Genomic DNA, 19,099 nt, shown 5'->3' with positions numbered 1-19,099 from the left:
CAGCTTTCTGAGAATAGACACATTGGAACCAGAAACTGGTAAGAATACTTAAATATTCCTATTACGAGATACATCATGTCATCACCAGCTTTCAACAAAAACTTACAGGAAATCCTAAAAGCTAAGTCAGAAGAGATAAAGCAAGCAACAACACCAGAATCAGATATAACACAGATTTTAGAGTTACCAGCTTGGAAATTTAAAATAACTCTTATAATAAGTTAAAGCATTAATGTAAAAATTAGACAACATGTAAGAACATATGGATAAGTAGAAAGATGAAAACTATAAGCATGAATAAGAAGGAAATGCTGGAAAAAAACGTAACAATGAAAATTGCCTCTGATGGGCTCATCAATAAACTGGATATGCTCAAGTAAAAAATCAGTGAGCCTGAATATGTCAATAGACTTCCTGAATTAAATGGAAAGAAAAAAGAATGAATAAAATGGAACACAATATCCAAGAACGATGAGATGATTACAAAAGGTATGACACACATGTAATGAGAATACCAGAGAGAGAAGAAAGAGAAAAAGAAGTAAAAGAAATATTTGAAGTAATCATTGATGAGATTTTCCAAAATTAGTTAGACACAAAACTACAGGTCCAGGAAGCTCAGAGAATAGCATAATGAAAAAAACTAAAAAAATCTACACCTAGGAATATCACTTTCAAATGGCAGAAAATTGAAGACAAAAAGATAATCTCAAAAATAGCTAGAGGGGAAAAAAAACACCTTACGTACAGAGCAACAAATACAAGAATTAGACTTCTCTTCAGAAACTTTACAATAAAGAAGAGTGGAATGAAATATATAAACTATTGAAAGAAAGAAAAAACTAGTCACTCTAGAATTCTGTACCAGTGAAATTATCTTTCACAAGTAAAGGAGACACACCCAGTAGTGTGACTACTATGAGCATTAAAATAACAAGTGTCGGCAAGGATGTGAAGAAACTGGAAAAACTGTGCACTGTTGGTGGGATTGTAAAGTCATACAACCACTATGAAAAACAGTATGGAGTTTCCTCAAAAACTTAAAAATAAAGCTACCATATGACCCAGCAATCTTATCTTCTGGATATGTATCCAAAAGAATTGAAAGCATGGAGAATTGAAAGCGTGGACTTAAAGATATATTTGTACACCCTTGTACATAGCAGCAGTATTCACAACAGCCAATAGGTGGAAGCAATTTAAATGTCTATTTTTGGATGAATGGATAAACAACATGTGGTATATGCATACAATAGAATACTATCCAGTCTTAAAAAGGGAGAAAATCTTGCCACATTACAACATGGATGAACCTTGAAGACATTATGCCAAGTAAAACAAGTCAGTCACAAAAAGACAAATGCTGTATGATTCCACTTATATGAGGTACCTAGAGTAGTCAAAATCATAGGGACAGAAAGCAGAATGGTGATTAGCAGGGGCTGAGAATCTGGTGGGGAGAAGCTGTTGTTTTAATGGGTAGAAAGCTTCAGATTTGGAGGATAAAGAAACTCTGGAGATCTGTTTCACAGTTATGTGAAAATACTTGACACTACTCGACTGTACACTTAAAAATGGTTAAGATGGTAAATTTTATGTTTTTTGCCACTATAAAAAAAGTTACTTTAAAAAAAAGTGAAGGAGAAATACTTTATCAGACAAACAAAAACTAAGGGAATTTGTCACCAGTAAACTGGCACTGCAAGAAATGTTAAAGGATCTTTAGAGAGAAGGACAAATGATATAGGTCAGAAGCTCAGATGCACATTAAGTAATGAAAAAACTGGAAAAGGTATAAATGAAGATAAAATAAATCTCTCATTTTTCTGATTATTTTTTATACATCTTTACTGGAGTATAATTGCTTTACAAATCTTGTGTTAGTTTCTGCTGTACAACAAAGTGAATCAGCTATATGTATGCCTATATCCTCATATCCCCTCCCTCTTGGGCCTCTCTCCCACCCTGCCTATCCCACCCCTCTATGTTGTCACAAAGCTCCGAGCTGATCTCCCTGTGCTATGCAGCAGCTTTCCAATAGCTACCTATTTTACATTTTGTAGTGTATATATGTCAATGCTACTCTCTCACTATGTCCCAGCCTCCCCTTCCTCCCCCGTGTCCTCAAGTCTGTTCTCTACGTCTGCGTCTTTATTCCTGCCCTGCCACTAGGTTCATCAGTACCATTTTTCTAGATTCCATATACATGTGTCAGCATACGGTATTTTTTTTTTTCTCTTTCTGACTTACTTCACTGTATGACAGACTCTAGGTCAATCCACCTCACTACAAATAACTCAATTTCATTCCTTTTTATGGCTGAGTAATATTCCATTGTATATATGTGCCACATCTTTATCCATTCATCTGTCAATGGACATTTAGGTTGCTTCCATGTTCTGACTATGGTAATTGAGCTAATAGATAACCTTTTGTTCAAAGTATTAATAACAACAATATATTACTGAGTGATTGTAACATAAAGGTGTAATATATGACACCAATATTATGTGGGACAAGAGGAAGGAAGAATTGTAAATATTCTGTTTTAAGGCAGTTGTACTATCTGTGAAGCAGTATAACACTATTTGAAAGTATATTTATATTAGCTATAAATGTGTACTGCAAATTCTAAAGCAACTGCTAGAAAGAATTAAAAAAAGTATAATTGATATGCTGAGATGAGAGAAAATGGAATAATATAAAACGCTAATTAAAACTAGGCAGAAAAAGAGGTGAAGATAAAAATATACAAAGAACAAAATTCAATGAATAGAAAACATTTTAAAAACATGGTAGATACTAATGAACTATATTTGCAATTATTTCAAATGTGAATTGTCTAAATATACAAATTAAGAAAACAGAGACTATCAGAGTGGATTAAAATAACAAGACCCAAATATACATTATCTTTAAGAAACTCATTTCAAATACATATCTATAACTATAGAAAAATAACAGATACATATAGCTAAAAGTAAAGGGACAGAGAAAAATATATCATGCTAATACCAACCGAGAAAAAACTATAGTAACAATACTAATTTCAGACAAAGTTGACTTCAGAACAAGGAAAATTATCAGAGATAAAGAGAAACATTCTTAATGATAAAGGGGTCAAATCTCCAAAGAGTCATAACAATCCTTAACCTGTAGGTGCCTAACAACAGAGCATCAAAAATACATGGGGGAGAACTGATAGAATGAAAAGGAGAAATAGACGAATATACCATTATAGTTGGAGATTTTACCCCACTCTACCAGGCAGAAAATCAGTAAGGATATAGCTGAACTGAATAGCACCATCAGTTGACCATATCTAACTGTCATCTACAGAATACTTTATACAATAACAGCAGAATACACACTCTTCTTAAGCTCACAAGGAATATTCAGCAGGATAGACCATAGTCTTGGTCAAAAACACACCTAACCAAATTTAAAAGAATAGAAATTATGCAAAGTATGCTCTCAGGCCACTGTGGAATTAAACTAGAAACACATCCAATCAAATTGTACTTTTTCATAACTTTTGAAAGTTCAAAGACTTTTATTAATGTTTTTTAAAAAATTTAAAAGGAGAGGTATCAAAGAATTTGTAGACGTTTCAAAACCACCACAAAAGGTCTTTTTCAGGTCAAGAAATTTCCCTTTATGTTCCTACCTTGCTAAGATATTTTAAAAATCTTAAATACTGAATTTTGCCAAATGCCTTACCTGCATCTAAAAAGATAAGCATATGATTTATTTTTTGTTAATGTAGTGAATTGTACAGATTTTCAAATATTTAGATTAACCTTGCATTTCTGTAATAAATCTCACTTTGTTCTCGATATTTCATCTACTTAATATGTCCTGGATTTGATTTGCAAAGTCCAAATCTTACAAGTTAATTATAAGAAACAAATAATTGAAAGGGTCAAAGTAATCTTAATAAAAGGAATACGGAAAACAGCAAGTTGGTTATACCTACCTGGTAGAGCTCTACACTCTATCCTTTTTATCAAACTGGCAGAAGAAAGAGTCTCTCCCTCGAATCTTATATTTTAGTGGCAGGCCTGAAACCTCATTCAATGTGATTGATGTTTCTTCTTCTTGTGAAGGAAAAGCAGGGAGCCAGAGAGAGGGACAGAGACACTCATGCTTTCAGTGCTCAACAAAAGTAGTATGAGTTCCTGTGTGGAAATCAGGATCAGCTAGTGAATCTAAGTGTGTGTGTGTGTGTGTGTGTGTGTGTGTATACATATATACATATATACATGCATACATACATAAATGTAAAATGATGCCTGAGTGCCATCCTAAAGCATAAAGTGGGGTGGGATAGACGAGAGAATAGATCTGGGGAATCCCTATCTTATAACAAGCTCTCCAGGTAAGTCTGATAATCATACATGTTTTAACACCAGCTCATACTTCACAGTGTAGCAAATAATTGGCAATAATATCTTCAGTATATAGATCAACTGGTATCAGGTTATTACTTTCTCCTAGCTTTCATTTCATAGCTGGCTATCTCTAACTTCTCTTTCTATATACCTCTGTTCCTCTTTTTCTCTCTCTCTTCCTAATGTCAATTTCTGTCTACTTTTCTTATGTCTGCCACTCCCAGAGTAATCTATTTACTGTTTCCAAGTATAATGGTAGTTTCGCAGCAGACTTAATGATGTTCAGAATTCATTTTTAATTTTTCTAACCATACCCACAGAAACTTATAGCCAACTGAAACTTACTTATAAAAGTCAATGTGAGCCTCATGTCAATACCTAGTTTCTGGAGCATTGTACACTTTTTCCTACAGATTTAGTTTGCTCAGATGTTGTCCCTCCTGACTTTTCTTATATCTATATAACTTATTTACTGGCTTATGAACTTAGTGAACTTCCAAGGTAGTTATTTCTTTGAGAGAGAGAGAGGGAAATGCATTGGCTAGGCAGGCATCTCTCCTATTCTTTAAATTTGTAGTGAATGTTATTATAGCTGGGGCAGTAGGAATACTTTCTCTTGGTGCTGCATATATATTATTTGATCTGGTAATAAATGTAAAATATAGTCTTACATAAACATACACAGATGCTAACAGCTGAAGGTGGCAAATGAATTATAGAATACAAAACTAGTCCTTAGTAGCCTGACTGTCAGGTGTGTATGAAATTACATACTACGTGAACAGACCTTCTTTAAAAGACTTCCTGAATAATATTTCTAACAGTGTAAAGAACTGGGACCTTGAAGTAAACCTTTTCATTTTTGAAAGTGCATTTACTACTTTAAGATTCTGTCTGGAATCCTCTGTGCATTTATATGCTGCTTCCTACTTCTTGCCCTGTGTCCCTGAGTTCTGACACAGTGGAACATGAGAAACCAGCTTATCCTCTAAAGCTCATTTCTGACTGTTGATGGGGTACAGGTCAGTGCTAGTATGGACTGCTGAATCCTGCTGCTTTGTTACCTATGAGCTGTGTATTGAAATTCAAGTGAAACGCAGTATTTTGAATCAATCAACAAATGTTGATTGAGTACCCATGATGTGTTAGAATAGGATATTAAAGTTGTATTAAGCAAGACACATACCCTCAGGAAGTTTAAAATTTAGTCAGCTGGTAATTTTGAGAATGTAAAAATTATATACAGGGAACTATAATTAATATTAAAAAGTGAGCTAAATTTTAGGAGATAATGGTTGTAAGATATATAGTAGACAAGTGATTAGTATCCAGAATATTGGACTACTGCCTACATATCAGTAGTAAAAGATAAAAAATCCATATAAAATTTGCAAATTATATGAAGAATTTGGCTTGCAGGCAGTAGTTTGCTGACCTCTGAGTTAGAAGGCTACTGCAACAATCTGATAGCATCAGTTATGATGAGAGTAGTGACAGTTATGCTATAGGACCGCATGTATACCTTGAATCATATTTAACAGAATTTGCTGATAAGTTTGATGTGGACTAGGAGAGAAAGAGGTGTCAAGGATGATTTCAGGATTTTGATTTGAGCAACTGAAAGTGAATATTGCCATTCACTGAGCTAAAGAAGTTGAAAGGAGAAACACATATGAAAAAGAAAATTAGAAATTCAGATTGGGGCATGTTAAGCTATTTGAAACACAGGTAGCAATGGCAAGGAAATCGCTGGAAGAACAAATATGGAGCTCATGATCTTTGTCTGGGATTGAGGATATACTTTAGGGAGTCATCAGTATATAGATAGTATCAAAGCCATGACACTTGATGAGATGACTAGAGAATAAGCATAAAATGGTATTAATCATAGACCATGCATGGACTGCATCAAAACACAGCTAATGAGACATGAATGTGGTAGGGTATAGTGAAAGTTTATTAGGGAAGAAGGTTTTAGTTCTTTACCATGAAGAAAAGTTGTACTGGGCTTCTAGAGAGTATGAGCTGGAAAAATCAGAGATCGTCAGAGTGGAACTACTGCCACTGAGATTATGGAGGTGTTTCAATTGCTGGCAACAGAAGGATATAGCACCTATGTCTGGGAGTATATAATTGGGGTAGAGATACATCGAGATCATCAGAATAGAGAAGAAAGTGAAAGGTCATATTTGATGGACTACTTATGTGTTTACTAAAATCACCAAGAATATTAGCAGGAGAAATATGAGTTATTATAGAGTTAAAACAGTCAATACATGAAAGGAAATACTGAGTTCTGTAAACTGTGAAAAAAAAGATTAGAGGTTGACAAAAATATTTACATGAATCTTAAAATATTTTTCCCTCAATGTTTATTTGTAAATGAAATAGGGAGGAAAAATGGTCTGGAAGAAACAATAAGAAATACCTCACACACTTCTGAAGTTGGTAACTGGGAAAGTATGAAGAAAAAGTCATACCACCTAAGAGAATGGCAAGGAAACCTGTGTGCTTAGAAAACTGTCAGTTTTAATTAAAACAGGAAGGTGAAGTGAATGCTTAGAGGAGATTCTAAGAATACAGGAGATTGAGATCCTTTAGTTTCAGGCAGAACTATGCAAGCATTTTGGGAGTAGGGGAGGAGAAGTAGATGGGGTCCCAATAGGGGTAGACAAATTGTAAGGATATGATTCCAGGTGATGAGAGATGACAGAAGGTCTTGGTTTTCTTTTGAGGACTGAAGTAAACAGAAATAAAGGCATGATAGTTTTTTCTGATAGACTCCAAGGTAACCAGGATATGAGGTTGTGGGCCATGGAGGAAGAGGAGGAATGGAAGCCTTGCCTAAGAAGCAGAGTTATGGCGTCTCCTGTTTTTCCTAAGGATGGAGACTCAAGAGTCCAGGGGAAGAGCAGAGCTTCGAGAAGCTACTGGGATTTTATGGTTTATAACAACAATGAAAAATAGAATTTTTTTTTAAAGACAAGCTTTCCCAGTACAATAAGTAGTAGTAATCTGAGAAAAAAAAATTTTTTTTTGAAGAAAGTAGAGATGTTTAAACTTTGAAAATGTGTAATAAAATGTGCCGACTAAAAACTTAGGGTGACCACTTATGTGATCATATGGATAAAAATGCAATTTATAGCTTCTAATATAATCTGGAGTAAAGAGCAAAAAAGAGGAGGCAATAAATACTACCAAATCAACAGGAGACAAATTGGAAAAAAATATATTATTGGTAAACAAAATAAAAACAAGAAGACAGACTTTAATATATCATCAGTCATAATAATTATAAATAAATTAAATACATCTATTAAAATCTGGAGTATATGAGATTGATTTTTAAATTAAAACTAGATTTCATCATTGCACTTACAAGAAACACACTTAAAACATTAGGACATAGAAAAAAGGAAAATTATGTAATAAGAAATATACATGAGAACAAAATATTAATATCTTTCAAAATAGAATTTCAGCAAAAAAAAATCCATAATATTATGGATAAAAATAATGTAAAGGTAAAATAAAATTTATAAGGAAGATATTTCAATAGTAAACTTGTATGCACTTAATAATGTATATTTGAAATATATAAAATAAAAAATTTACAGAATTAGGAAAACATTTTGCAAAGGTAATAAAAATTTAACTTAAAATTTCCAAAAGTTTTAGATGAAACAGACAAAAAAATCTGTCTAGAATATAGAATATTTGGATAATAATTTGATTTAGTATGTTTAAGTAGATTCTTGTGAACAGCAGAAAGGAAACATTCCCTTTTTTTCAAGCATTCATGAACATTAGTGAAAGCTGAGTACCACAAAAGTCACAAAAAATATCTCAACAATTTTCATAGAGTGTTAATCATTCAAGTCATATGCTATGAACAAAATTAAATAAAATTAAATATCATAAAGGGAAGATGGCTTAAAATAAAACATATCTATCTACTAAAATTTCACTTCTATATAGTTCATAGATAAAAGTAGAAATTTCAATGAAAATGATGAAATCAATATCTCACAATTAAGTCACAATGATGTGACTAATGGGTAAAGCTAGAATGGTATTTGGAGGTAAATTCATAGCCTTTTGAATTTAATTAAAAGATAAAAAGAAATATTTATAAAAAATTAAATATTTGAGTTAAAAATAGGAAAAAGAGTTAGAATAAAGAAATAATAACTTAAAAGCAGAAATTAATGTATGAAATGAGAAACAGAGGTTCAGTCATTATTATTAATAAAAATCTTAATGATAAAACCTCTAGCAAGCTATCAAGAGAGAAAGAGAAAAAAGCATAAATAAGTTATATTAGTCTTTAAAAGGTAAGGAAAATAAGTACAGATATTTTCAAGACTTTTAAGCCATAATAATACAGAATAATCTATGCCAACGTATTTAGAAACTTGAATGATTTGGACAGTGTATGTACACGTCACAGAAGAAATAGAAAACCTACATAAAACAAAAATAATTTAGAAAATCAAATATATAATAAAACATCTCCTGAATCTAAAATACAACAATCAAAAAAAATTCTTACTGGTGAGTTTTACTAAGTCTTCAAGCAAGAAATAACTGAACTAACAATAATTGCTTTAGACACTGAAGAGAGAGAGATACACCACTGATAGCAAAACTGGGAGAGAAAAATACAAGGCAAATATAATAAACTATCTTACATAAAGATAAAGATGCAAAATACTAACCAATTAACAAAGTGAATACAACAATGTAGAAAAAAATTATATTGTGGTTATATTTGATTATTCCAGGGATGTAAGGATAATACAATATTAAAAATTAAATGAGTCTGACTTCCACTGAAGGCCAGGATTTAGTAACTCAGACTGGATTTATTCTCCTTCATGAAACAACTGAAAAGACTTAACAAAATTTGTGACAAAATGGTTTCTAAGTCATCAAGATAATGAAGGATGGTAATCCCTGAGTGAGGGGACAAACAAGGTAAACCCAATGATTATCTCAGATTATGCTTGGAGAGGCATCAGTACTGGTAATAGGTAACCAGGGGAGTGCAAGAAATTGGAAATTCGAGGAGGTCAAGGCAGATAGAGTTTGCAGATTAGGATATTGGGGGAAAGAGGACTGCGCAGAGAATGCTCTGGGTATCTGCAGAGGATTTCCCTTGAGTGTTTAGCACAATACTGATCAGCACATGCAAGTACGGGAATTAGCAAGAGTGGGGTAAGAACAATCCAGAAGGATTAGAGGAACAATCTATGAGGCTCACAAAGAGTCAGGTAGAGTTTGTGGTCCTAAGAACCAGGGTGGGAAAAGAAAGCATAATTAATGGAACATTGGATAGAGTCCCTGAGAGGGTATTGTCTCAGTAGTGGGGGAAATATTAGCCCTAGACTAATGGCTGATCTGATCCCATCTCACAAAGCTTAAAAGCCAGCCTCAAAAAGAGTACAGCATTTCTTAAATAACTAAACTGTGCTCTAGAACAAAGCTGAAGAACATTTGTTGCCATACAAACATATCCAGCACTCAAAAAGTAAAATTTGCAAAAGTCTGCTATTCAATAAATAATGACCATGCACACAAAAAACAAGGAAAGTATAACCGTACAGGAATTTGATAGCAATTTGGCAATATTTAGTCAGGTTGAAAGTGCAGAAAGACCATTTGTAGTACTATAACCTATACAGAAACTCTTACATGCATGCACAATGCCTGTACAAGAATGCTTATGGTGTCCTTGTCAGCAATCCATGAAATTGGAGCAACACAATGCCCATCAGCAGTGGAATGGATAAAAAAAAGGTTTTCTATTTATACAGTGGGATACTATCTAGGAAAAATGAATGACTGATATTTCCATATATTTAGATCTTCAAAGCAGGAAATTAAGGAAATAAGCTTTAGAAAAGTTATATTATGGAACTTAAAATATTACAACACTACATACTCTTTATAGGTACATATATACACACTAAAAGAATAGAAACAAACTAGATTTTAAAAAGCATGACAATGGGTGCATCTGGGGACTGGGGATGGGATCATAAGAACCTTTAACTTTATCATTAATGTTTTATTTTTATATACCCTTTGTTTGGAAGCAATTATAACATAAGTTTTAGTAATAGATACATTTGAAATTTTATATTATGACTTGAAGTTTGGTATGTCTCATGTCAATTATTTTTGAAAAGCTATGACCCTGGTAATCAGGAACAGAGCAACTAATGTGACAATGACATGATATTCTGTTCATCACCCTGAAAAATTTATAAAAATCTACCATTATTGAAATTGACAAGGAGGTAAGAAAAAGTGCACTCTCACACACTCATATACCAATGAAGTAAACAGATACTATGAAGAGCTGGATTTCCTAAAATCTAGCAATTCCGCTTTCTTCATACACATTAAAGAACGTTTAGCACAGGCACACTTTGGCTATATTACTATTCTGATCAAGTGTTGCCTCTATGGTGGAAATTTACTTATTTATCCATAGAAGATAAATGGGGAAATATTGATGTATTTATAGAATGCATTACTATACAGCAACTAATCGGAATATATTCAATTTAATTATTATATGTACGTATACATGTATTTATGTGTGTATGCCTATGTACATATATTTATTTATAAAACCTTTCCTGAAAGACTCAAGTTGAAATAAATAATACCACTTGTGTACTTTCTAATGAAAATATATGTATTATAAAAAATAAAGTAGAAAAAAATTGCCCAGAAATTGTAAAAAAATTCTCTCAGAATAGATGGGGGACATGGAGTGTGACAAGTATTGACAAAGGTGAATTGTTAAATATTTTAATTTATCAATTCTTAAAGAATAATATACATCACTTATTTATTCTTACTTTTATATACATGCAAACAACAGTAGTGAGTTTTAGAGAGTATGTACCTGGGAAAAATAATAAAAGAAAACATGACAAAAGAATAAAAGTTAATTCTTGATGCTGACAATAGGAGTAATTGTTCTTTAATGGTTTGTACTATTCTGTATATTTCAAATATTTTTAAATAAGAAAAGTTAACAACATATTTGATAAATATCAAATATATCAAAAGATTTCATAAGGCAAGATGTTATGTTTCAAATGAAGTTCTACTGTAAATTCTACTTTGCCTCAGAAAAGGGAAATCTGTGTCGACTATGTCATTCAGAGACATTTTCAATAATGAGAATGTGCTGTGGCTGGAACAGTGGATGGACATTTACAGATGGAGAAGAAAAGCCATCTCAGGAATACTGAATGGGACAATCTAAAGAGATTAACTCTAGGTTATATATTCAGGGAGCAATAGGTAGACTAACGAGAGGAACAGATAGCCAAATCCAGGTGAAGTGGAAGGATGGATTGGGCCACAGCTGATCAGTAAGCAATACAAAATAATAGAATGTCACAGAATCCCAGTAAGGTGCATAAACTGCTTTAGGGAACAATTAACAGAAGGAATGAGGAATGATAGAAAAGTGTCTTAAAAATTTGTGTTCTTGGTAGAGGATCTAGGTAAGAACTCATATGCAAGATAAAAACAAACAAAAAACAAGACCTGATAGCTGAGTGACGGTACCAGTTCAGTTTGAAGACAATGGGGGAGAGTCTGTTTAACGTGGTATCTTTGACTTCAGACCATGCCACATACTTGCTAGACATACAGTCTTGTTAACCTAACCAATGCCCAATCTCAAAGCCTTTCTTCCTTGCTTTTCCCAGTCTCTTTTCCAGTTGAGTGTGTCCACGTGTCATTGTTTTTCCACATGGTGTCATTGTTTTTCCACATGAGACATAAGTAGAATTTGTTGGAAACTTCTATGAAAAATTTTGCTTTTATGATAAAATGGACTTTTTTTTTTTTTTCTGATATTGCCGCTTTGTCCTTTCTTCCTGGTTAAATGTGAAAATAATGCATATCACTGTAGCAACTGTCTTGCAGCTACAAAGAAAAAAAACAAAAGCATCATGAAATATCTGGTACTGACATTACTGTGCAAACTAGGCCTGGGCTTTTTACTTCTCATTATGAGAGAAAAATCAGCTCCAATTTATTTAATATATTGTGATCAAGTTTTTAATACTTAGAGCTGAAAGCATTTTAAGCTTCTGTACTTGATATATAACCTAGGGGAAGTTATTTTAATGCTCTGAGTCTCAATTTCCTCATTATTTCATGTTGTGTGTATTGAATGAGATAAATGTTTGGTGCTTAATTCAAAACATGCTTAATAAATGGTATTACTCATTGTAGTCATTGTCAAAATTAAACAAAGTTGTTAAATAGGCATATTTGAGGCAGATGGAGGCCAATACTCCCTACATGACTCCTGCTTAGGAACAGAGATGATCCCCAAATTAGCAGCTAGACCAAGCCTAGAAGTATAGGTTAAGTGGCTTAGCCATCAAGATTTGATGGGTGTAGAAAAAGACAGGCAGGTAAATAATTATTCATATGAATTTAAGTATACTTTTGACATGTAGTCAATACTCCCATACCAATGGTGAACACATGCCCTGATATGTACATAGCATGGGGTAATTTTACTGGACTGGACTGACCCCGTACATATACCCATAGCTACTAACTCTTGAGCAATTTATGGAATCTGTTCTTTAAGAAAAATGATGTTCTATGGTCACAGATTTCTTATGCTTCCATGAATTGTATGAGTCTGTTAGCATTACTTAGTAATAAGAATTGGATTTCTGATTTGTATCTGGGTTTGGTGAAATCTGGCATGGGAACAGGGTGGGGTGGGGCAGTGGGCACAGATATGTGGTTTTAACGGTTAAGGAAGGTCAAAGAGTTAGAATTTGCCTCTGTGACCAGTTAACTCTACGAGATCCCAACCACAAGCTGAGATTGGGCTTTGTGGTACTGAGGTAAGGGAGTAGCAGTTTGAGACCCAGACACAATGTGTTCTGTACAACCTGACCAGTGGAAGGAGGACAAAGAATCCTGCACTAGAGTCTCTAGACACTTTTAATGCATATTCTTCTCCTACTGTTGCTGTACTGTGCCCTTTACCTATATTAAAGTTGTTCCACGAGTATAAACATTTTGAGCCCTGTGAACCCTTTCAACAAACAGTTAAAATTATTAATAGGTCTTTAACATATATAGTTATATTTAGAAGATGTTATACTAAGGATTATGTCATACTTATAGTTTAAACTGCTATGGTGCAGTTAATATAATAAAATAATCCCTCATCTAATCACCCCACCAATATCTTTTAGTGGTTCTCTTCACATTGTTAACTTTTTCAGGGTTAAAAACTATACCTTGAATTTTGTGTTAATCAAAAGCTTACTTTCCTCTGGGGTTATACTACATTTACATGCAATTGTAAAAAGTATTAGTCTTGTCTGGTTTTGAACTATGATAAATGAAATCATAAAGTATGATTTATTTTCTGACTTCCTGTTTTCTGCTTAATATTATATATTTGAGCTTCAACCATATTTTTGTTTGCATCTATAGTTTATTCTTTTTAATATTTTATATTCCATTTTAAGAATATACTATCATTTATCTATTCTCCTGCTAATTGACATTTGGTTTATTTCCAATAGTTTATTATAAACAGTGCCACAAATAATATTCTTGTATTCTTGTATATGACATATGGTTGGACAGATGCAAAAGTTTTTCTAGGTGTATGTATAGAAGACGGATTTCTGAGTTACAGGGTTTGCATGTGGCCAATGTTATGAGGTCATGCCATAACCCAAAGTTGTTGTACCAGCTGGAACTCTTACCAGCAATACGATGTAATCTTCCATAAGTGAGTTATTTGCTGACAGTTAAAATGAATATTTGTAGGTTCTGAAAAAAAATAAGTAGTGTATTTGTAGTACAATATATCTTTAATGAAATATTGGGAATTTATAAGAAATCATATATTTGAGTACTTCTAGACATGTGTTCACATTCATATATTTCTATGGTGTAGGAATCAGTGAACTTTCAAATAAATTTGGAATATTTTAGATTAAATTTAGGATTTTTACATTTTGATGACATTGTTCTGCCTTTTTAAAATCAGAAAATCACACGTTTTTGCTTTATCAGGCATGATAGGAAATTGAAGACTGACAGAGACTAGTAAAGATATCTGTTTTATGCAAACTTTATATAAAGCTTTGTTATAATAACCATAATGAGTGCATTATTTTAGGGCAATTGGATGCTCAGCACAAATGGGGTTGTCAGATAAGCCACATCTTATGACTTAAAGATGCATTATTGTTTTTTATCAATCAACCAGAATCTGCATGAATGCCAACTATGAAAAGTTACCCTTTAATAATAAATACCAGATACGGTATCAAGAAAATTAAACAATTTTCCTGTTTACATTTTGGATTTTGTCAGTTCCCAAATGTAATCCTGGGAAAATCAGGGGAGCTTTCTGACCACCAGCTCCTTCAGCTGTAAATTGCTAATCTTCACTGTGTTGCTCTAATGGCTAAGTGAAAGAGAAGGTAAGAAAATTTTTCATAAACCCCAAAGTTGAGACCGAAAATTGTCAGGTGTTCAATTCACTATTTTTATTTTAAGTCAAGGTTCATTGGTGCAATCACCATAAGACAATTTACCAAGGATAAAAATTTATTTGTAAAAGTATTGGAAAACCCTAAGTATCATTAGAAAGGGTCAAGAACAACCTGAAGAACAACCCAAAATCATGTAGCAGAATTGGTTCAGTGATGATGCCATGTCCTCCCCTTCTGTACCCAAGATGCCCACATGTACATCTTTGACACCATGGGTATCAGAGAGACACCATGGATGTTGCTACTAACACTGCCAATATCTTCCCCTGGGAAAGTAGATAGAGCTGCTGCCACTCCACTCCTGTAGGAGTCCCCACTTTTTGCACCACTAGCTTCTGAATCAATACTTAAGATGACTTTGGTGATTGGCAAATTTACAGATCAGGTGCTTGCACCATACTCACAAGGGAGGATAGAAAAGTAAGTAGATTTTCTGGAATAATAACTTCAATTAATGAAAGTTAGGTCAGAGGCTCGGTGGCCCAAAATAATGAGTAATGTCCATATGTTTTTTTTAATCCATCCAAAAACACTGATAAAACAAAGATGCAGGAAAATTAAGTGACATATCTAAAGTCACAGAATTATTATGGGGCAGACACACAAATTGAAACCTGTATGTGCCTTGACTTCAAAGAACACAACCATCAATCAAACTATGCTAAATCATTTCAATAAAAGTAAGCCTGCTATGCTCAGGTTATTTTTGTTGTTGTTGTTGTTGTGTTTCCTTAGTACCTGGGGATCAAGGAATAATTTGGATCTCTTATAACTTTACTGATCCCTGGAATAGTTAATAATAAAGCTGTTATCAGTATGGGTGAAGGTTCTCTGTGTTTTAAACTGTGCACTATGTTATAAATACTATATTCTGTCATAAATCAAAAAAATGAAAACTGTGTTATGAAGCTCCTGTCTGCTGAGATGCCAGGACAGATCTGTCCATTTAAGCAGCACTCAAATCTGTCTACATTTCATTGACCTCTTTCCAAATATAAAGTGCTGCATAAATTCTTAATGATAACAACATTGACCCAAGTTACTGTTGTCTAATGGCTTTCAGCTTTAAATGTTGATGGTGTAAGTTCAGTTCATGAGAGACGAGTGCTTACACCATGGAAACCTCTATCACAATCAGTACTAATTTGCAGTCTAAACAGAAAGGCCAAGATTTGATTAAAGAGGCTAAATTCCCTTCTTCCTTTTGTGACTATTCCTACTAGCTTTATATTACAAGCAAATTTTGAATATAGTCACTTTGTATAAATTCATATTTAAGCATGAGATAAAGCATGACAGATCCAGTTTGTATTGAGGGGACAGTGTTACATGTGGGAATGAGTTCATATGTTAAGAAGCAGAGAACCTAGTTTTGAGTACCAGGGTTGTTGCTTTTTTATGTTTTGTAATCTTAGGCAAGTCACCTAAACTTTGTGACCCTCAGTTACTTCATCTGTACAATGGGGATAAAAATACATATTGCACATATGTGTAATGTCTCAAAGAAAATGAAAAAGAAACCATTGTGCTAAGCTGATCCTCATATATAGGTTATTATATTAAACTTTTATTAACTGATTTGTCACACAATTTGGTAGCCAGGACCTACAAAGATTACAAAAAAATTAAGGAAATTAGTGAAACGTATCAATTCAATCAAAGAAGCATGTCACTCTTTTTTAGCTTTATTAATGTACAACTGACAAATAAAATTGTGAGATATTTAAAGTGTATATCGTGTTGATTTATGTATACATTGTTAAATGATTCTTCCTATCTAGTTAATTAGCACATTCATTACCTCACATATATTTATTTATTTACTTTTTTTTTAAATGAGAACAAGATTCCTCTTTATTTAGGGGAAACACTGTGAGTCTTCTTGGCTCTTATTTAGCAGGAATTTGTATTTAACAAACTCTAAGTGATAGTTGGGCTGTTACCACTGAAGGGAGGGAGCTGCTCTTATTATTAAGTAGAGTTCCAAAACTGGCTTATGGTTTAAGCATTGCCTAGAATACAGTTCTTAAATTTATCCGCATATCCTATCAATTTCACCTGAAATTATAACTGAAATCTGTTTATTTTCTCTATTTTGTCTCTTTGCTTTTCCTCTTTCTTACTTTCAATGCATTCCTTTCTCATCCACATTTGAACTCTTAAAAAACAATCAAATCATGCTTTTTCCCCTGACTTAAAATTATTTAATGGTTTCTCATTTAAAATGAAATTTAAACACTGTACATACATAATCTGACACTGGCCTCTTCCCACATTTATATCTCATGTCATTCTCCTCTCTGACATCAACCATAAAGGCTTTCTTTCATATTTTCAATTTGGTCAGCTCTTCACTGCCTCCAAGACTTTTGCCAGTTCTTACTCCTCTGAAATAGTTTTTGCCTTTTTTTTCACAAAGTTAACACAGCAAACTCAAGATTCAAGATACATGTCAGATCTTTAGAAAGACCTATCTTGACAATCCTATCTAACTCCCTCCTCATTTTAATTAAATTAATTTATTTGTTAACTTGCTTTTGTTCCAGCTTCCCCCTAAAATGAGAGCTGCATGAAAGCAGAGGCCATGTCTATCAAGATCACCAAAACATCTCATATGCTTAGCAAAAGACCTGGCATATATTTCTTGCTCAATCTGTATTTATGGATGAATGAACAGACGGTTGCCTGACTCGCTAGCTGTCTGAATGGATGATGTATTAAAACCTTGCCCCTCCCACCCTGAAGTGAAAAAAATAAATCCTTGTCAATTAAGATATCTATATTATTCCTGGGAATCTGCATGTAAATTAGGATTTTATTTTAAAGCCATGATTTCCCATTATAATTTATGAATTATTTATCATTTATTTTAAGTGATTTGGGTAAGCGTCTGTTATTAACAATCAAAAAGTATCTATCTTCAGATTCTTGATAAAAGATTAGCATCCAGGAATCAGGAGGTTTGAAGAACATTGCTCTCATCTCATATAACCCACCCCTCAATTCACAGCCTAGATTCCACTCTATGATACCTGAAACATTGTTTTGTCATGCACAATTCCATGACAAGGAATTCACTATTTTCTAAGTCCCTGCATTCCATTTTTGAACAGCTCTGAGTGCTGGAAACTTGTTCTGTTTATCTAAGCCAAAATCTCACTTCTTTCCATCAATTTCTTGCAATTCTATCATTTTTAGCAACAGAAATAAGGCTGATCTGTTTGAGGCATGAATCCTTCACATATCTGAAGATGGACATGTTGAATCCTCCTTAACCCCTTCTTCTAGCTAAATACTATGTTTTCCTTATGCTATTAACCTCCAAATAAATATAGAAAATATGTTTAAAGAAACTTTTTTCTATATTTCTGTAGAGAATCATAGAGTGAATATGACTTCCAAGGTATTTCTGATCCAAACTCATGATTATGATTAAATGGGAAACATACATTGCAAATAAATATTGCAAACTTCAATTTATAGACCTAAAATTTTATTAATGCATTATTTTGTTTGTTTTACCGGGTTTCCACATTTTTTGTCAGTTACACAGTTCTCTGAATTAGACACAAGATTATTTGTTATGTAAGTTTTTGTTTATAGATAATTTCTATATAAACTATAACTGCAGTTGTCTCTTCCTCATGGATACCTGAATATAATTCATCCCTTGTTTTCCTATCTCATCTCTTCCTATATATTTGGACATATATACATATTCACTATGTGCACTTCATAAACTTTGGTTTGCTCTATTGTAACATATTTCTTTTGCCCATTTATGGTTTACAAGTCTTAGTATTCTGCACGTTAAACTTGAGGAAGAAAAGGTGGAAAAATGGCTTTCAAGATTTTGCCACTATAGTAACAAAATTATCTCTTTGCTATTTATTTGTTTTAATAATTTTAGTCAAGACAATGCAAATATTAATTGTGAAATTTTGATAACATCACAGTAAAACAGAGTTAGAAAATTTATATAAACAGTTATATAATTTTATGAATTTTAAAGTACTATTTTTGTAAAATAATAGAAATGTGGAATCTAGTTTGGTAATAACATTTCATATATGTGTCCATGAAATATTTCACTGTGTTATGAATGGTGATTGTATAAAGAAAACAGAACAA

Source organism: Hippopotamus amphibius, chromosome 12 (assembly GCF_030028045.1).
Source record: "Hippopotamus amphibius kiboko isolate mHipAmp2 chromosome 12, mHipAmp2.hap2, whole genome shotgun sequence".
Taxonomy (NCBI): domain Eukaryota; kingdom Metazoa; phylum Chordata; class Mammalia; order Artiodactyla; family Hippopotamidae; genus Hippopotamus; species Hippopotamus amphibius.
This window is presented reverse-complemented; position numbering follows the sequence as displayed.